Source organism: Mustela nivalis, assembly GCF_964662115.1.
Source record: "Mustela nivalis genome assembly, chromosome: 10".
Lineage (NCBI taxonomy): Eukaryota > Metazoa > Chordata > Mammalia > Carnivora > Mustelidae > Mustela > Mustela nivalis.
In genome coordinates this window covers 59,746,105-59,763,655 of record NC_139029.1, presented here as the reverse complement: position 1 = coordinate 59,763,655, position 17,551 = coordinate 59,746,105, and the positions used below count along the sequence as shown (strand labels likewise).

Sequence of the window (17,551 nt, the reverse complement as noted above, 5' to 3'; positions counted from 1 at the left end):
AAACTTGGTACATGGTAGGGCCTTCAAAATGGTTAATAAAAAACAAAATAAAAAGTAAATATTTCTCTAAGTTAGCCTACAAAAAATTACTATTATTACTTTATTTTATAAGTCAGAGTGATATGGATGGTCATATTCATAAAACCCCAAAATTGGAAGGGAATACAAAAAAAGATCTACATGTTTAATCCTTTCTCTAAGTAAAGTAAGAATTCAAACAACAACTTCTTTAATACTTTAATAGGTCTCAAACACACTCTGTGGCAAGAAAGTCAAGTCCTCATGAGATAGGCCATTGCACTTATCCATAAACATATTATTTCAAATACTGTTGGTTAAGAAAATCCACTCATTTAAAAAAAAAAAAGTTGATTTCTTAAACCTGTTACATGTAACTGAAAAAAGAAGTTATAAAAAAGTGAAAAAACTTTGGTAAAGAATTCTAAATAGCAAAATTAATGTTATAGTTTCCAAATTTTCTACTCTGCATACCTGTATTTTAAATTTACCTCTGTATTTAAATTTTACCTCTGCATGCTCTGCATTCCATTGGCCCCTTCTGTTCAGATATAGCCTTGCATTTTCTCCATTCTTTTTTTTTCCCCACTAAAGCTAAGCTAATTTTATCTCTGTCCTTGCCTTCATTTTCTCAGCTTCCATAAAAAGTTATTGATAATCACTCCTGACAGCTGTGATTCATTTCTTTAGTAATCTCTAACTATGTATACCCAAATCTTACATAAATCCCAACTGAGTTCACTATGCTCCTTGCACATTGAATTTTGCTCTTTCTCATACCATCTCTTCTCCCTTTGTGCTTGCCTTATATTATTGAGAGAAATTGCCATGCTAGTATCTTCTACCTAAGACAGAAGGACTCACCACTGTCCTAAAATCACCTATTCAGTTTCAGAAGGTAACCTTGTTTACCAAATCCAATGTCAGTCCTTCTTCTCTCTATACTCAGATGATCTCTTTCTTCTTGCCTCCTCTCTTTGTCTGCCTTCAAAAAGTGAACTTAGCCTCAAGACACTTTCTCATTCCAAATGCCACCTTTGGAAATTTGTACACAATCAGATAACTTCACTTTTAGTCCAAATTCCTCTAAGTCCAAATCCCAAATTCCATACATCCTGCCTATCGATAACATCTCAAATTAAAAATTAAAAATTGCTCTTGCAAATACCATTCATAATTTTCCCAGTGTTATTTGTCATCTCCTAGTTCTTATACACATTAATGACATTTTCTTACTCTAAATATCACTGAGTCCTTTGACTCAATCAGTTTCAGAATTCTGTTGGTTCTAACTCACTAGTATTTCCTATACTTTCTTATTTCTGACATCACCCTCCATTTTATAGTCTTTTCACTAGTCTCTGTGATTAAGCCTTTTCCTACTGCAGTCCAGCCTCCATTCTGCTACTAAATAATTATTTTATACACAGTTTTGATGACATTATTCTCTTTTTCAATAAACCTTTCATACACTTAACAAACACTTCTTGAATATATATGACATGTGAAACTGTTCTGAGCAGGGAAACATGGCACTGAATAAAACAGTTAAATTTCTGCCTTCATGGAACTTATATTTTTACTGTGTATATGTAAGAGGAAAGAGAAAAAATAAAAAATAAACAAGACAGTGTGTGGGTAGCTCAGTCAGTTGAGCATCCAAGTCTTTATTTTGGCTCAGATTATGATCTCAGGGTCCACATTCAGTGGGGAGTCTGCTTGGGATTCTCTCTCTCCCCTCTCTCTCCTGTCCCTGTTCCTCTGCCCCTCCCCCCCTCCAGGCACATGCTTTCTCTCCAAAATAAATAAAAATAAATAAATAAATAAGCATATAAAAATATTATATACAGTATTATAAAGTACCAATGACTGTGAAGGAAAACTAGCAAATAATAACATGGCTACTTAAATTAAGCAGTCAGGGAAAGCTTTACTTCTCTGATAAGGTACACTTTGAGATAAATGGTAAATAGCAAAAAAAAAAAAAAAGAAATCCAAGCCACAATTTCAAGCATAGCCACTGAAGATTAAGGAGCAGCTAAATGTGAAACACATAATTTCCTAAGATGGAAATAAACTTGGTATGTTTGAAAGCCAGTGCATTGTAGAAAGTTAAAAATAAAGAAAGGAAAAGTAGTGTTTAAGAGGAGGTCTAAGACATCTGATCTTATAGGGTCTTGTAGGTCAGGGTATTTGGTGTTTGAATTTTTCCCAAGTACTATAGCTGGCAGGAGAATGACATGATAATGAGTTAGGGAAGAATCAGGAAGATGTGGTTTTTGAGGTAGAAATAAAATATTTTATTTTTCACATGTGAAGTTTGAGATCCTTACGGTTAAGACTGTGGGTACTAGAATTACCTCCCTAAGTTAGAACCCCAGCTCTGCTAATGACTATGTTAACTGGAGCAAGTTGCATAACTCCTTTATACTAAGTTCCTTGGTTATAAATAAAGGGGAAAGTAACTGTATGTCCTGATGTGATACACATACAAACTATGCATTCACAACTGAAGTGATAATATATTCAAAGTACTTGAAATACATTCAGAATACTTGGAAGGTGCCTGGCAAAGTAATGCTCAATAAACTCATTGTCATTGGACAAAGAAGACTGGGGTTCAGTTCGGTCCTTAGTGAAAACTTCCAAATAAGAAAGTGAGTTGATTCCATCATCTAACTCCTGTTTTTCCTTTGTCTTTACCTTCTCCCTACAACTTCATGTAGTTACTCCCTGAATTAGTCAAAGTATTAAAACATAGGAAAACTCTGAAGCATTACTGGAAATAGGAAATGTCTATCAGTACTGCTTCATCCAGGAAAAAAAAAAAAAAGTAATTCACAGGAATTAACTCCAACATCATGAATAACTATTATTTTTAAATGGTGAGGACTAAAGACAGTTAAGGGCTAAAGCCTCTGAGGTAAATAAAAAGATATCACCTTAAAACATTTTCCCCTGCAGATGGGTAGGCATTTAAATTCAGGGAAATGGAGAAAGTCTTTGTAAGCACAAAATCACTTTTTAAAATAGAAGAATAACATGATAAACTTAATCAAATAAAAGTATTAAAAGTACAATAAGATAAATGACAAATTGGAGAACTATTCACAATATATAACACTTAGAAGTGGTTTGTATATTTAATATATGAAGAACTTGTAAAATCCACAGAGAGATGGATACTCTTTATCAACAAATATCTATTAATGAATGTCTACCTTATAATGAGCTCTGTACTAGGCTATGTTAAAATAATTACACAGAAAGCAATGGAATATATGAAATACTTATCAGACAGATTGTAGTAATGCACATCCATCCTTTTCTCAACTATCTTTATATTTTTTCTTACTTGGCCAAAATTTGTGGAATGTAAGAGGAAGTATGTCATGATTTCTTCAGAATAGTCAAATGGTGAGGTCAGTCTGAAGTACTATTCTTTCATATCTTGTTTAGATTTCTCAAGTTGACCTTCGATTGACCTAAAATTTTTTTTACTAGGTAGTATAAAGATAGAGCTTTTACCTTCCCAAGCTATGCTAAAGAGAACGTAACAAAACAAGCATTGCTTCGGGGATGCCTGGGTGGCTCAGTTGGTTGAGCAGCTGCCTTCGGCTCAGGTCATGATCCTGGGATCGAGTCCCACATTGGGCTCCTTGCTTGGCAGGGAGCCTGCTTCTCTCTCTACCTCTGCCTGCCATTCTGTCTGCCTGTGCTTGCTCTCTCTCCCTCTCTGATAAATAAATAAAATCTTAAAAAAAAAACAAGCATTGCTTCTTAAAAATTGTTTACTATGGGCTAAATGCCATATAAAATGTTTTACTGACATCATCTATTCCAGATTCACAACTTACCTATGAGAAAAATACTATTGCCCTTACCATGGCTGATAGTAGTCAGACTCAAAGAATTTAAAGTACTTGTAGAAACTCAAGGAGATTGGAAGTGTTGGAGCTAGACATAAATTCTGGTCTGTTCAACTCCGAAGATCATGCTTCACAGTGGAAGATCCATTGTGCTTTAGTTGATCTTTCCTTAGTTCCAATATCAAAGAGAGGATGTACTTTTGCAGTATTTTGTTGCATTTAAATGATGAGCCCCAAATATTTTTCCCTTGCTCCACTGAAGTATTGAGTTCTAATGGAATAATTTTAAAAGTCAGCAATATGGTGCAGACATTCATATAAAATAACATAGATAAATTTTAAATATGACAAAGCTGAACTTACTAATTGTTTGGACTCTATAATATACAACAAGTATCTAAAGGCAAATTTTTTAAAAGAACAACCCTGAAGAATTGGATAGGGAATAGCCTTCTGGAGAACTGACAGGTTTTCCCTTATGCAGTATCTAGCCAAATTTACACCATGAGTATTCAATGGAACATACAGCAGCATTCTAAAGTGTGGGATGAATAAGTCTCTGTTATGCATTAATGTGTATGATATTAATTAATTAGTTACTTTTAAAGATATTTTTTACAAATTCAACATCATTTTATTATAAAAACTTAACAATTTAGATATAGAAGAAATACATTTAAACATATAAAGTCCATGCATAACAAATTTATAGCTAACATCATACTCAATTTTGAAATTTTGAAAAATTTTCCTATAATACCAGCAATAAGAGAAGGATGCCACCTTCACCACTCTTATTCAATGTAGTACTGGAAGTTCTAGCTGGAATAGGCAAGATAAAGAAATAAAAACATCTAAATTAGAAAGGAAGAAGTAAAATGTTTTATTTTTCAGAAGAGATTTTCTTTTATAATTAATTATTTTAATTAAAATATAATGTATTATTTGCCCCAGGGGTATAGGTCTATGAATCGTCAGCACTTCACAGCACTCACCATAGCACATACCCTCCCCAATGTCCATGATGCAACGACCTTCTCCATAGCCCCCCCAGCAACCCTCAGTTTGTTTTGTGAGATTGAGTCTCTTATGGTTTGTCTCCCTTCCAATCCCATCTTGTTTCATTTTTTGCCTTCCCTACCCCCCAAACCCCCCACTCTGCCTCTGAAATTTCTCATATCAGGGAGACCATATGATAATTGTCATTCTCTGATTGACTGATTTCACTCAGCATAATACCCTCTAGTTGCATATGCGTCGTTGCAAATGGCAAGATTTCATTTCTTTTGGTGGCTGCATTATCTATCTATCTATCTATATATATGGAGATATATATATTATATATAATATAATTATATATCTCTCTATATATATAATTATATATCTCTCTCTATATATAATTTTATATATATATATATATATATCCATTCATCTGTTGATGGACATCTAGGTTCTTTTCATACTTGGCTATTGTGGACATTGCTGCTATAAACATTTGGAGGTGCGTGCCCCTTTGATCACTATGTTTGTATCTTTAGGGTAAATACCCAGTAGTGCACTTGCTGGATCATAAGGTAGCTCTATTTCAACTTTTTGAGGAACTTCCATGCTGTTTTCCAGAGTGGGTGCTCTAGCTTGCATTCCCACCAACAGTGTAGGAGGGTTCCCCTTTCTCTGCATCCTCGTCAGCATCTGTTATTTCCTGACTTGTTAATTTGAGCCATTCTGACTGATGTGAAGTGGTATCTCATTGTGGTTTTGATTTGTATTTCCCTGATGCTGAATGATGTGGAGCATTTTTTCATGTGTCTGTTGGCCATCTTTGCAGAATCTGTTCATGTGCTCTACCCATTTCTTGATTGGATTATTTGTGCTTTGGGTGTTGAGTTTGATAAGTTATTTAGAGCTTTTGGATACTATTCCCTTATCTGATATGGCATTTGCAAATATCTTCTCCCATTCTGTCAGGTGTCTTTTGGTTTTGTTGACTGTTTCCTATGCTGTGCAAAAGCTTTTGATCTTGGTGAAGTCCCAATAGTTCATTTTTGCCCTTGCTTCCCTTGCCTTTGGTGATGTTTCTGAGAAGAAGTTGCTGCAGCTGAGGTTGAAGAGGTTGCTGCCTGTATTCTCCTCAAGGATTTTGATAGATTCCTGTCTCACATTGAGGTCTTTCATTCATTTTCAGGTCTATTTTCATGTGTGGTGTAAGGAAATGGTCCGATTTTATTTTTCTGCATGTCGCTGTCCAATTTTTCCAACACCATTTATTGAAGAGGCTGTCTTTTTCCCATTGGACATTCTTTCCTGCTTTGTCGAAGATTAGTTGACCATAGAGTTGAGGGTCCATTTCTGGGCTCTCTATTCTGTTCCATTGATCTATGTGTCTGTTGCAAATGGCAGTATCATACTGTCTCGATGATGACAGCTTTGTAATAGAGCTTGAGTCCGGAACTGTGATGTCTCCAACTTTAGCTTTCTTGTTCAATATTCCTTTGGCTATTCGAGGTCTTTTCTGGTTCCATATAAATTTTAGGATTATTTGTTCCATTTCTTTGAAAAAAATGGTTGGGATTTTGATTGGGATTGCATTAAAGGTGTAGATTTCTTTAGGTAGCATATACATTTTCACAATATTTGTTCTTCCAATCCATGAGCATGGAACATTTTTCCATTTCTTTGTGTCTTCCTCAAATTCTTTCATGGGTACTTTATAGTTTTCTGAGTATAGATTCTTAGCCTCTTTGGTTAGGTTTATTCCTAGGTATCTTAGAGTTTTGGGTGCAATTGTAAATGGGATTGACCCATTAATTTCTCTTTCTTCTGTCTTGTTGTTGGTGTAGAGAAATGCAACTAATTTCTGTGCATTGATTTTATATGCTGACACCCTACTGAATTCCTGTACAAGTTATATTAGATTTGTAATGGAGTATTTTGTGTTCTTTTTTGCTGATTTGGATGTCTTTAATTTCTTTTTGTTGTCTGATTGCTGAGACTAGGACTTCTAGTACTGTGTTGAATAGCAGTGGTGATGACGGACATCCCTGCTGTGTTCCTGACCTTAGCAGAAAAGCTCTCAGTTTTTCTACATTGAGAATGATATTTGTGGTGGGTTTTTCATAGATGGCTTTGATAATATTGAGGTATGTGCCCTCTATCCCTACACTTTGAAGAGTTTTGAGGAGGAAGGGGTGCTGTACTTTGTCAAATGCTTTTTCAGCATCTATTTAGAGTATCATATGGTTCTTGTTCTTTCTTTTATCAATGTATTTTATCACATTGATTGATTTGCAGATATTGAACCAACCTCGCAGACCTGGAATAAATCACACTTGGTCATGGTGAGTAATCCATTTTATGTACTGTTGTATCCTATTGGCTAGTATTTTGGTGAGAATTTTCGCATTTGTGTTCATCAAGGATATTGGTCTGTAATTCTCTTTTTTGATGGGGTCTTTGTCTGGTTTTGGGATCAAGGTGATGTTGGCTTCATAAAATGAGTTTGGAAATTTTCCTTCCATTTCTATTTTTTGGAATAGTTTCAGGAGTATAGGAATTAATTCTTCTTTAAGTGTTTAGTAGAAGTTCCCTGGAAAGCTGTCTGGCCCTGGGCTTTTGTTTGTTTGGAGATTTTTGATGACTGTTTCAACCTCCTTACTGGTTATGGGTCTGTTCAGGTTTTCTATTTCTTCCTGGTTCAGTTGTTGTAGTTTATATGTCTCTAGGAATGCATCCATTTCTTCTGGATTGTCAAATTTGGTGGCGTAGAGTTGCTCATAGTATGTTTTAATAATTGTTAGTATTTCTTTGGTGTTGGTTGTGATCCTTCCTCTTTCATTCATGATTTTATTTACTTGGGTCCTTTCTTTTTTCTTTTTGGTAAGTCTGGCCACAGGGGTTTATCAATCCTATTAATTCTTTCAAAGAACCAGCTCCTAGTTTTGTTGATTTGTTCTACTCTTCTCTTGGTTTCTATTTCATTGACTTCTGCTCTGATCTTTATTATTTCTCTTCTCCTGCTGGGGTTAGGCTTTCTTTGCTGTTCTTTTTCTAGCTCCGTTTGGTGTAGGGTTAGGTTGTGTACTTGAGACCTTTCTTGTTTCTTGAGAAAGTCTTGTATGGCTATATTTTTTCCTCTTAGGACTGCCTTTGCTGTGTCCCACAGATTTTGAACAGTTTTTGTTTTCATTTCATTTGTTTCCATGAATTTTTTTCAATTCTTCTTTAATTTCCTCTTGTGATTGAGTTCTAGCTTCAGAGCATTGTGGTCTGAAAATATGCAGGGAATGATCCCAGTCTTTCAGAACTGGTTGAGACCTGATCTGTGACCCAGAGTGTGATCTATTCTGGAGAAAGTTCCATGTGCACTAGAGAAGAATGTGCATTCTGTTGTTTTGGGATGGAATGTTCTGAATATATCTGTGATATCCATCTGGTCCAGTGTGTCATTTAAGAACTTTATTTCCTTGTGGATCTTTTGCTTAGATGATCTGTCCATTTCAGTCAGGGGGTGTTAAAATCACCTACTATTATTGTATTATGGTCGTTGTGTTTTTTTGATTTTGCTATTAATTTGTTTATACAGTTGGCTGCTCCCATGTCAGGGGCATAGATATTTAAAATTTTTAGATATTCTTGTTGAACAGTTTTAAAGATTTATTTATTTATGAGAGACAAGTTGTGGAGCAAAGGGCAGATGGAGAGGGAGAGAGTCTTAAGCAGACTCTGTGACCTGTGCAGAGCCAGAGGTGTGGCTTGATTTTATGACCTTGAGAGCATGACCTAAGACAAAACCAAGTGTCCAACCAAGAGTCCAAGAGTCCAATGTTTAACCACCTGTGCCACCCAGGAATTCTTGTATGCTATTTGTTTTTAAACAAAAGAGATCCATGTGTGGTTGAGTAAGGCTTGGACAAATCTGTCCAGCAAATCCTTGATAAAGTGGATTTGTGATACAATAGACCATTAAAGATTTATGTAAATGGGTAAAATCTTTTTGTAATGTTAGCAAGTCCGATTTTCTTCTATGCATAAAACTGTAACACAGCATCTAATATCCTGCCTGTTGTTAGCTCTGTGATTGTTACTACAGATAAAGCCAAGATGAGTACCCATTACTGTCAGAGAGCTTAGATTCTCTACCACCAAATCTCATAAGTTAAATACACATACACACACACACACACACACAAACACTTGCTCAGGTTATTTGTTTGTTTGTTTGTTTTGCTAAATTTATTTCAGAGTAAAAAATAAACTGGGAATTTTTAATGTCTAAAATTTACATTCTTCTGATTATGGAAATATGTCCTCAGGAGGTTATAAAACATGGCACTAATTCATTTATAATCTTCTCAAATAGATGTGTTCTGACCAAAAGAATGTGGTAGAAATAAACTATGTTTCTCTAAGGATAGGTCATAAAAAGCAACATATATTCCTTCTATTTTCTGGAAAAATTACTCTTGAAGCTATTAGCTACCATGTAAGAAGTCTGACTACCTTGAGGCAGCCAGGCTATAAAAAGTCCCAGGTTATGCAGAAAAGCTGCATATCATTTACAAACTTCCCAATTAAATGACCCAGCTACAGCCAGACTTACAGTCATTCCAGCCCAAGTACTAGATATGTGAAGCCTTCAGGGAATCCAGTTCCCTGGTTGATGAAGTACCCCAGTCATTTATGTCTTCTCAGCTGAGGCCCTAAATACCATTGGGCAGAATCAAGCCATCCCTGCTGTGTCTTGTCAGAATTCTTGAGCTGAGAATCCATAAGAATAATAAAATAACTGTTGTATTAGAGGACTAAGTTTGGGGTGATTTGTTATGCTTCAACAGACAACTAGAACATGTCATTGCAGAAAATGTAGAAAATAGAGTAAAAGAATAAATAGCAATTTATAACCTGTAGTACCACCATATAATAACTATTATCATTTATGCACATTTCCTTCCATTCTTTTTCTCAGGTATGGACCTTCATGAAACTAGATAGAGTAAAAAAGCAAAGTAAACTTGTGTTTGCATATAATGGCCACTTCCTACATTTGAGACAAGTTCCCTAACTTCTTAAGCCATTTTTTTTTCCTATAATGGAGATCATAACAGTACTAATCTCTGAGTTGTTGTGAGGATTAAATCAAATAATGTAATGTATTTTGCATAATGCTTGATATAATTTTTGTTATTAATTATTATATACACAATTGAGCTATACTACATATAGAGAAAAATAATTTCCCTTTTTCATTTGGTATAAAATACTGAGAATTTCCAATTGTTTGGCAGATGTAGAGATATGCTATTCAGACTTCCCTTCAAGAAGAGTGTGCTGAGAATGTGGTTAGCTGGCAGCATCCCTTAGCTAGCTCTTTCAAGGATCCACTGGAGCAGTAGAGGTGAGATGTTTCCAACGTGGTCCCCAGTCCTTGACTGGGAAAGCTGATGGTAAAAGAACCATCACTGGTAAAAGAACCAGCCGTTGCCACTCAAGCATTACTCCTTTAATAGACAATTTTTGCTCTGGAGTTCCTATTGGGCTGGTAAAGATTTTAGTAAGTCTGCACTGTGGTCTGACATCTTACCCAGACTATTCTACTACCTTCCTTCCCTTTCACAGGTGTCACTTAAAATAAATCTCCTGTACTCCAAAATCCCTTTCAGAGCCTGCTTTTTGGAACTCAACTGGCATAACACATCATTTAGCTTTTAAATAAAAGCTAAACTGGGACTTGAACTTAGACTTTCTGATTTTAAGTCATATGCTTTTCTCAATACAAAATGTCACCCTTCACCCCTAATATTCTACTCTCAATTTTTTGTCTTTCATGTGTAAGCCCTGACCATGTGTTCTTCACCTGTAAAAAGGGAATCTAATAACTGATGTATCCATTTATAGGGTTGTAACAAGATCAAATTGTATAATGTATGTATAATGTTTGTAAACTCAAGATTCTTACAAGTATAATTTCATATATTAATATTAATGCCATTCCCAAGATTGACCTATGAGAACATTCATCTTACATCTTAGTCCATTTTATCTCCAAATATGTTTAATCATGAAATACCTCATTACCTTCACCTGCAAGATGTTATACCTGGGCTAAATTATTTTCTATAATACCCTATCTGGTTCAAAGAGTCTAATAGTCCCTGAAATGTCACTTCAAGCTGTAAGGAAGACCAGACCTTGGTTTGGAATGACAATTGGGTTTCTCGGGGTGGAAACAGGCAAATGTAAGAATATATTTTAATAATGTGCTTACTTAAGGATCTTTACAATGCAAGTTACCCAGCCCAGTAATTATTATAGCCTATTAGTGCAAGTAAGGAAAAAGGTAAAAAAGCAGTTTTGTAGTCTTCGAAGAGTACTAAGGTTTCTTTTAGGGCAAGAGAGTATACTGAGCTTCAGTATAAAACATATTTAGTTCCAGGCATTAAAGTTTAATGGACTAGAGCTGCCTCATGCATCACAGACATCTCCAATGAAAGGATCCATTAATCAGTATAAAAATAACTGCTCATGAAAGTTCACACCTACATTCCTCTTGTTGAAACAATTCTGAATTTACCTCTGCAAAAGATATCACTTATTAAAGGTTGGTGTGACAGGAATACTTGACTTTGTTTGAAATTTGGAAAACAGGAAAGAAAAAAGAGAACACTCTTAGACTGAGTATCTGTACTCAAAGTAAGACCTCTAACTTTGCTTTTGAACTTTTTTTTATCTCATCATCTCTGTTGACCCTTCTTCCATTTCCTGGTTTCAATAATACAAAAAGAAAATATCAGAAATTCTAGTTGTCTTTATTTATAAAAAAGAATTAAATTTTACTAATATTTCACACAAAAATTTATACTGGTGGTCTCAGTTAATGGGTGTCACATATAATACCCAAAGTATGATAAATAAATACTTATAATTCCAAATGGAGAGAAGTTGAGAGTTACTTCTCACTTTTTTCTTTAGCATTTAGTAACTACAGATGCATTATTGCTCATGTGTGCTAAATTTAGTGGCTTTATAGATTTTAATATCTAATTTTAACTGAATTTATTTCTAAAAAATTGTCAGATTATTTTTAAAAGATTCCTGTGGGAAAAATCACAGAAGAAATGTATATCATTAATATAAGAAGAAGGGAAGGAAAATAGCAGAGCTGGCATGCTGGGCAATTTTCTTTCTAGTAATTTGAGATTTTTATAAGCCAAATTTCCAGGTAAAATTAATGAATAGTTAATCATATTTGAAAATAAGTTTGTAAAAATATTTTAATATTATCAAAGGGGATATATGAAATATTGATTTATACTAACAAATTTTAACACTCTCTGCCAGAGAGTGTATTTTTGCTTAGAAATATTTATTGATAATTTTTTCATAATTATGATTTTGAACAAATATCTGCATTTGGGGAGATAATTTTATGTAGCATATAATAAAAATCTTGGAATCCATTGATCTAAGTGTAGACTTCACTACTTTGATGTTTTTAGGATTACATATTCTCATCTCTTTAGATGTTATAATCCAGAAGATGTGATCCTTTTTGTTTGTTTTTGGTATAAAATGGCTGAAAATTAGGGGAACCTGAGTGTTCAGTCCGTTAAGCTTCTGACTCGGTTTTGGATCAGTTTATGATCTCAGGTTGTAAGATAAGCCCTGTGTTGGGCTATGTGCTCAGCATGGAATCTGCTTGGGATTCTGTCTCTTCCTCTCCTTCCCCTTGTGCCCCTATGCTCATGGCTGGCACGTGTGCACTCTCTGTCTCTCGCTCTCTCTCTCTCAAATCAACCAATTAATAAATAAGTAAATAAGATATTTTTTTAAAATGGCTGAACATTAATTGTTCAATAAATATTTGTTTGAAATGAAAGTTCAACAATGATAATTAACTTTTAACCAAGTACATGCTACATGCTAGGTACTTCACTAAGTACTGTGCATGGTTTGTCCTTTTTAAAACTATAAACCACTCAATAAAATATGCTATTCTATTTCCTCCATTTCAGACACTGAGGGAGAGAGTAATTTGTTTAAAGATGCATAGCTAGTAAGTCTCACTACTGAGATATGGAAATAAATAGTCTAGCTTCTAAGCTGACAGTCTTTATTAAGGTATATTATATCAATCAATATCAAGTATTATTTGTGCTAATGCTTGGATACTCATTAATTTCTCAAGACTATTTATCAGGGATCTTTTATAGGTCCTTATACACTGAGTAATTAAAGAAAAAGACTTACTCCCAATGTTACAAGTTCACAAAACATATGAAGTACCCAAATAAATAACTGTAAGTGCTGTAATATAAAACAATGTGAATTTGTAATTGAAACCCCAAAGAGAGTACAATAAAATCTGCTTGGGAGTTCAAGAAGCCTTGAGGGAGCTCAATTTATCTTGGTTTCAAATATGTAATAATCTCTTAAGAAGTAAAGAAATCAAAATATTTTAAGCAGAAGAAATAATAAGAATAAAAACACTGGGGTAGGAAAAATGCTTGTCCTAAAGAATGAAGTAATCTAGAACAGTGCTTTACAAACTTTAGTATGTAAAACTGTCAGCTGGGATTAAGAACAAAAAACAAAAACTCATTCTCATTGGTTAGGGGTAGGATAGGGAATGAAGTTCTGCATTTCTAAAAATCTCTATTTGAGGCAGGAGCGTCTGGTCTTCTTACCACAATTTGAGTTGCAAGACTTGAACAATGATCCTTATCATTTAGTTTACATCAAAAAACTGCTTACATCAAAATTGCCTAGGTTGTTTGTTAAACTTTTAGGTTCCCAGCATATTCTGTATGTACAAAATTTGATTGAAGTGAGATGTGGAGAGAAATATCCATTTTAAACATGTAGTTACCATATAATTCTTATGCATATTAAATTTGAAAACCATTAGAGTTGAAAGAGCAGTGGCCATAAGAAAGTCTGAAAAGTGATTCCAGCAAAGTTGTGAATTAAGGGGGCACCTGGATGGCTCAGTGGATTAAGCCGCTGCCTTCAGCTCAGGTCATGATTTAAGGGTCCTGGGATCGAGCCCCGCATCAGGCTCTCTGCTCTGAAGGGAGCCTGCTTCCTCCTCTCTCTCTGCCTGCCTCTCTTCCTACTTGTGATCTCTCTCTGTCAAATAAATAAATAAAATCTTAAAAAAAAAAAGTTGTGAATTAAGGGATTTTGAATATCTTATTTAGGAGCCTGAATTTTATTATGCAGTTAAGGAATAACAACAGTAATTTTTAAACAGAACATTGACATTACAGATTTGTGCCTTATGCAGATCATTTTGGAAGTAATATAAAAATAGATGGGGGCAAGACTAAATAACATGTACAGATTTCCCCCACTGACAAGTAAAATACATAAGATGGAACAAAATACATGACACAACTGTTATAAGTCACTGAAGAATATGAACAAAAGACTGTGATCTTTGGAAGAAGGGAAAGACATAAGGTAAGCCTCCACAATATTCCATGAGTGCTCTCACTTTCTGCCTGAGATATTTCTCTGTCACAGAAGAGAAAGTGAAAGGGAAATCATAATGAGTTAACAATCGAGATTAAGTTTCTGGGATTATAAAATGACTGCAATTTGTTAACAGGGTAACTGTAGCAGAAGAAGCAGCTACACAAAGAGAGGACTATAGACATCTGCACAGAGATTCACTATGGATTTTTGAGTTGAACTGTGCAGAAACAGAGACACTCTTTAGTAGATAAGATCACTGATTTATGGCTGGAAAGTATATGGTAATTATGAAAGAGATGATGGAGTAATGGGAAATTTTGGAGTTCCAGAAACCATAATGGAGACTTTACTAAGTGACTTGGGCAATCAGGTAAGATATAAAAAATCCACACATTTGGAGTAAGAACCATATTCAGGAGCAAGGACCACATCCTAGAGTAGGAGGTATGCTTTTAGGCTAAGTCTGAAACTCAAATAGACCAACCTCACAAAAAATCAAATCAAAATTGACTAGGTGAAATGTAACTGCCTTCCAAAAACAAAACAAAACAAAACAAAACTCAACATCTTTAAAGGAAGATAACATGATGATTTATTGTAACAAATAACACATAAAGTCTAACATCCAATAAAAAATTTAAAAATATGTGAAAAAACTGGAAAATGTAATATACAGTCAAGAGAAATAACATTCAATAGAAATAAACAATGGGGTAATCCAGATATTAGAGACAACAGATAAGGGATTTAAAACAGTCATTAATGATAGATTCAAGAATTTAAAGGAAAATATGGAAAAGCAAAGGAACAGATGGGTAAACATAGAAAAGAAATTGAAATTATATTTAAACATCAAGGGAAATCCTAGACCTGAAAAATATGGTATCTGAAATGAATAACTCTTAATAGATTATCATCAGAGGGGAGATCGCAGAGGAATCATTTTGGAACTTGAATTCAAGTAATTAGAAATAATCAAAATTTAAAAACAGAAAGAAAAAATATAGAAGAAAATTAACAGATTATGGAAGATTACCAAACATTCTAACATACATATTTGAAAAATAATGATCAAAATTTCTGAAATTGATGAAAGCATAAACTTACAGATTTATGAAGTTCAATGGACTCTAAAAAGCACTTTATAGAGAAAATCATACATAGATTTATTATAACCAATGTGCTAAAAATTAAATATATTTTCTCTAAAGGATATGAAGTATTTATCACAAAAATTCTAACAATATATTGGAATTTATAACATATATAGATATAATGTATAAGACAACAATAGTATAAAGAGTGAAGATAAAGTGGAATCATACTATGGATGGTTATGTTTAAAGTGAAATAGTCTGATATTAATAGATAGTGCATGTGTTTATTGAAGATCTATAATGTAATCACTAATCAGTTAAGAAATAAGGCGTGTAAGTTTTGCCATAAGAACATGAAAAGGCAAGCCAAAGATGGGAAAGTTTTGCAAAATGTATATCCAACAAAGGACCCTTATCTAAATACATAAAACACATCTTTTCTTATAATTCAGGAAAACAATAAAAGAAATTTAAAAATGGGATAAAGATTTGAAAAGACACAATGGCAAAAAAAAGAAAAAGTGATAAATAAGCAAATAAAAATCTATTCAACTTCAGTAGCCACCACAGAAATGCAAATTAAGCAATATATTAATATATATCCAATAGAAAGGTTAAAATAAAAAATATTGACAAGTGTTGGCAAGACTGTATAACATAATCATTAGAAACAAACACATTGCTAATGGAAGATGATAGAACCGACTCGGTAAAGGGCTTGGCATTTCTTATAAAATAAACATTCACTTATTATGTGATCCACCAATTACATTTCTACACATTTCCCAAGAGAAATAAAGACAAACACTCAAAAAAGATCTGCACATGAATATTAATAGCAGCTTTATAACAGTCAAAATATGGAAAAAAGTCATCTGTCCATAACAAGTAAATTGTTGAACAAATGGTACTATATACATTGAAAGGAATATAGATCCACCATAAAATAAATGAATTACTGAACATACAACAATAGTATTATGCTAAACTATATATAAAAGAAACTATATATAAAAGAAAACATACTGAATGAACTGCATTTAGGTAAATTCTAGAAAGGGAAAAATTATACTGATTGAAAACATGTATGTTTTCCAGAGGTCAGGGGGATAAAGGAAGAAATCGACTACAGAGAGGTTATGAAGGAAATTTTTTATATGATAAAAAGTCCTATATCATGACTGTGATGACAGTACATGACTACATACATTTTTAAAAGTCATCAAATTGCCCACTTAAAATTGTGAATTTTATTGTACATAAATTATACCTCAATAAATCTAGCCCCTATTTAAAAAAAAAAAAAACTAAACAAAAACAAATAAAAAACAAACAAAACAAGTAAGATGAGTGTTAACCAGCCACATGAAATTAAAAAGCAGAACACCTGTTCCATTATTATTAAAGAAAGCAGAGTTGCCCTACTGGTAAAAATTACCCAGCTCTGAGTTGGATCCAGCATGCCAGGGTATATGATTAAATGAGTTGCTGATGTGATCAATAAAAAGATGTGAAAATCAGATTATGCATTTTGTGAGTGGTAAGAAAAAATAAAGTTCACTTGAAATATTTATAAAAATCAAAATAAATATACATAAGTAACTAACTGTTCTGTGTGAACTAAAATATTAAAATCAAGGTAGGAAAGGAAAGGAAAGGAAAGGAAATAAAGGCAAGGAAATTTCTTTCAGATAAAAGAGATTCTGAGACAAGAAAACTAAAAATGAATGATTCTTGAATCAATTCTAAACAAGAAAAATATAAACAACTTTTTATAAATGACACTAATAAGATAACTAATCAAATTTGAATCTGGACTCTAGATTATAATATTGCATCAATATTAAATTTTCTGATTTTGATCATTGTATTGTGATGATGTAAGTGGATTTTCTTTTTCTTAGGCAGGTTAGGGAATGGATAATTAGAACTAGATTTAATGCAGTGGTAGTATGAATGGTAGAATGAATGGTAAAATGAATGGCAGTATGAATGTGTTTTAAAGGAAATTGTAAATTTAATTTATTTTTGCCTTTATTAAGGAATAAGTAGAATAATCATGCACTCTATTATAGCCTTTTCAAAATCTTTGCC

General features: G+C 33.5%; 1 protein-coding gene across 5 annotated transcripts in view; it reads right to left on the bottom strand.

The window, feature by feature from the left end:
- TNNI3K (TNNI3 interacting kinase) overlaps positions 1-17,551 on the bottom strand; it is a 317,149-nt gene that overhangs the window by 278,721 nt on the left and 20,877 nt on the right. The gene's annotated exons all lie outside the window — the stretch shown is intronic.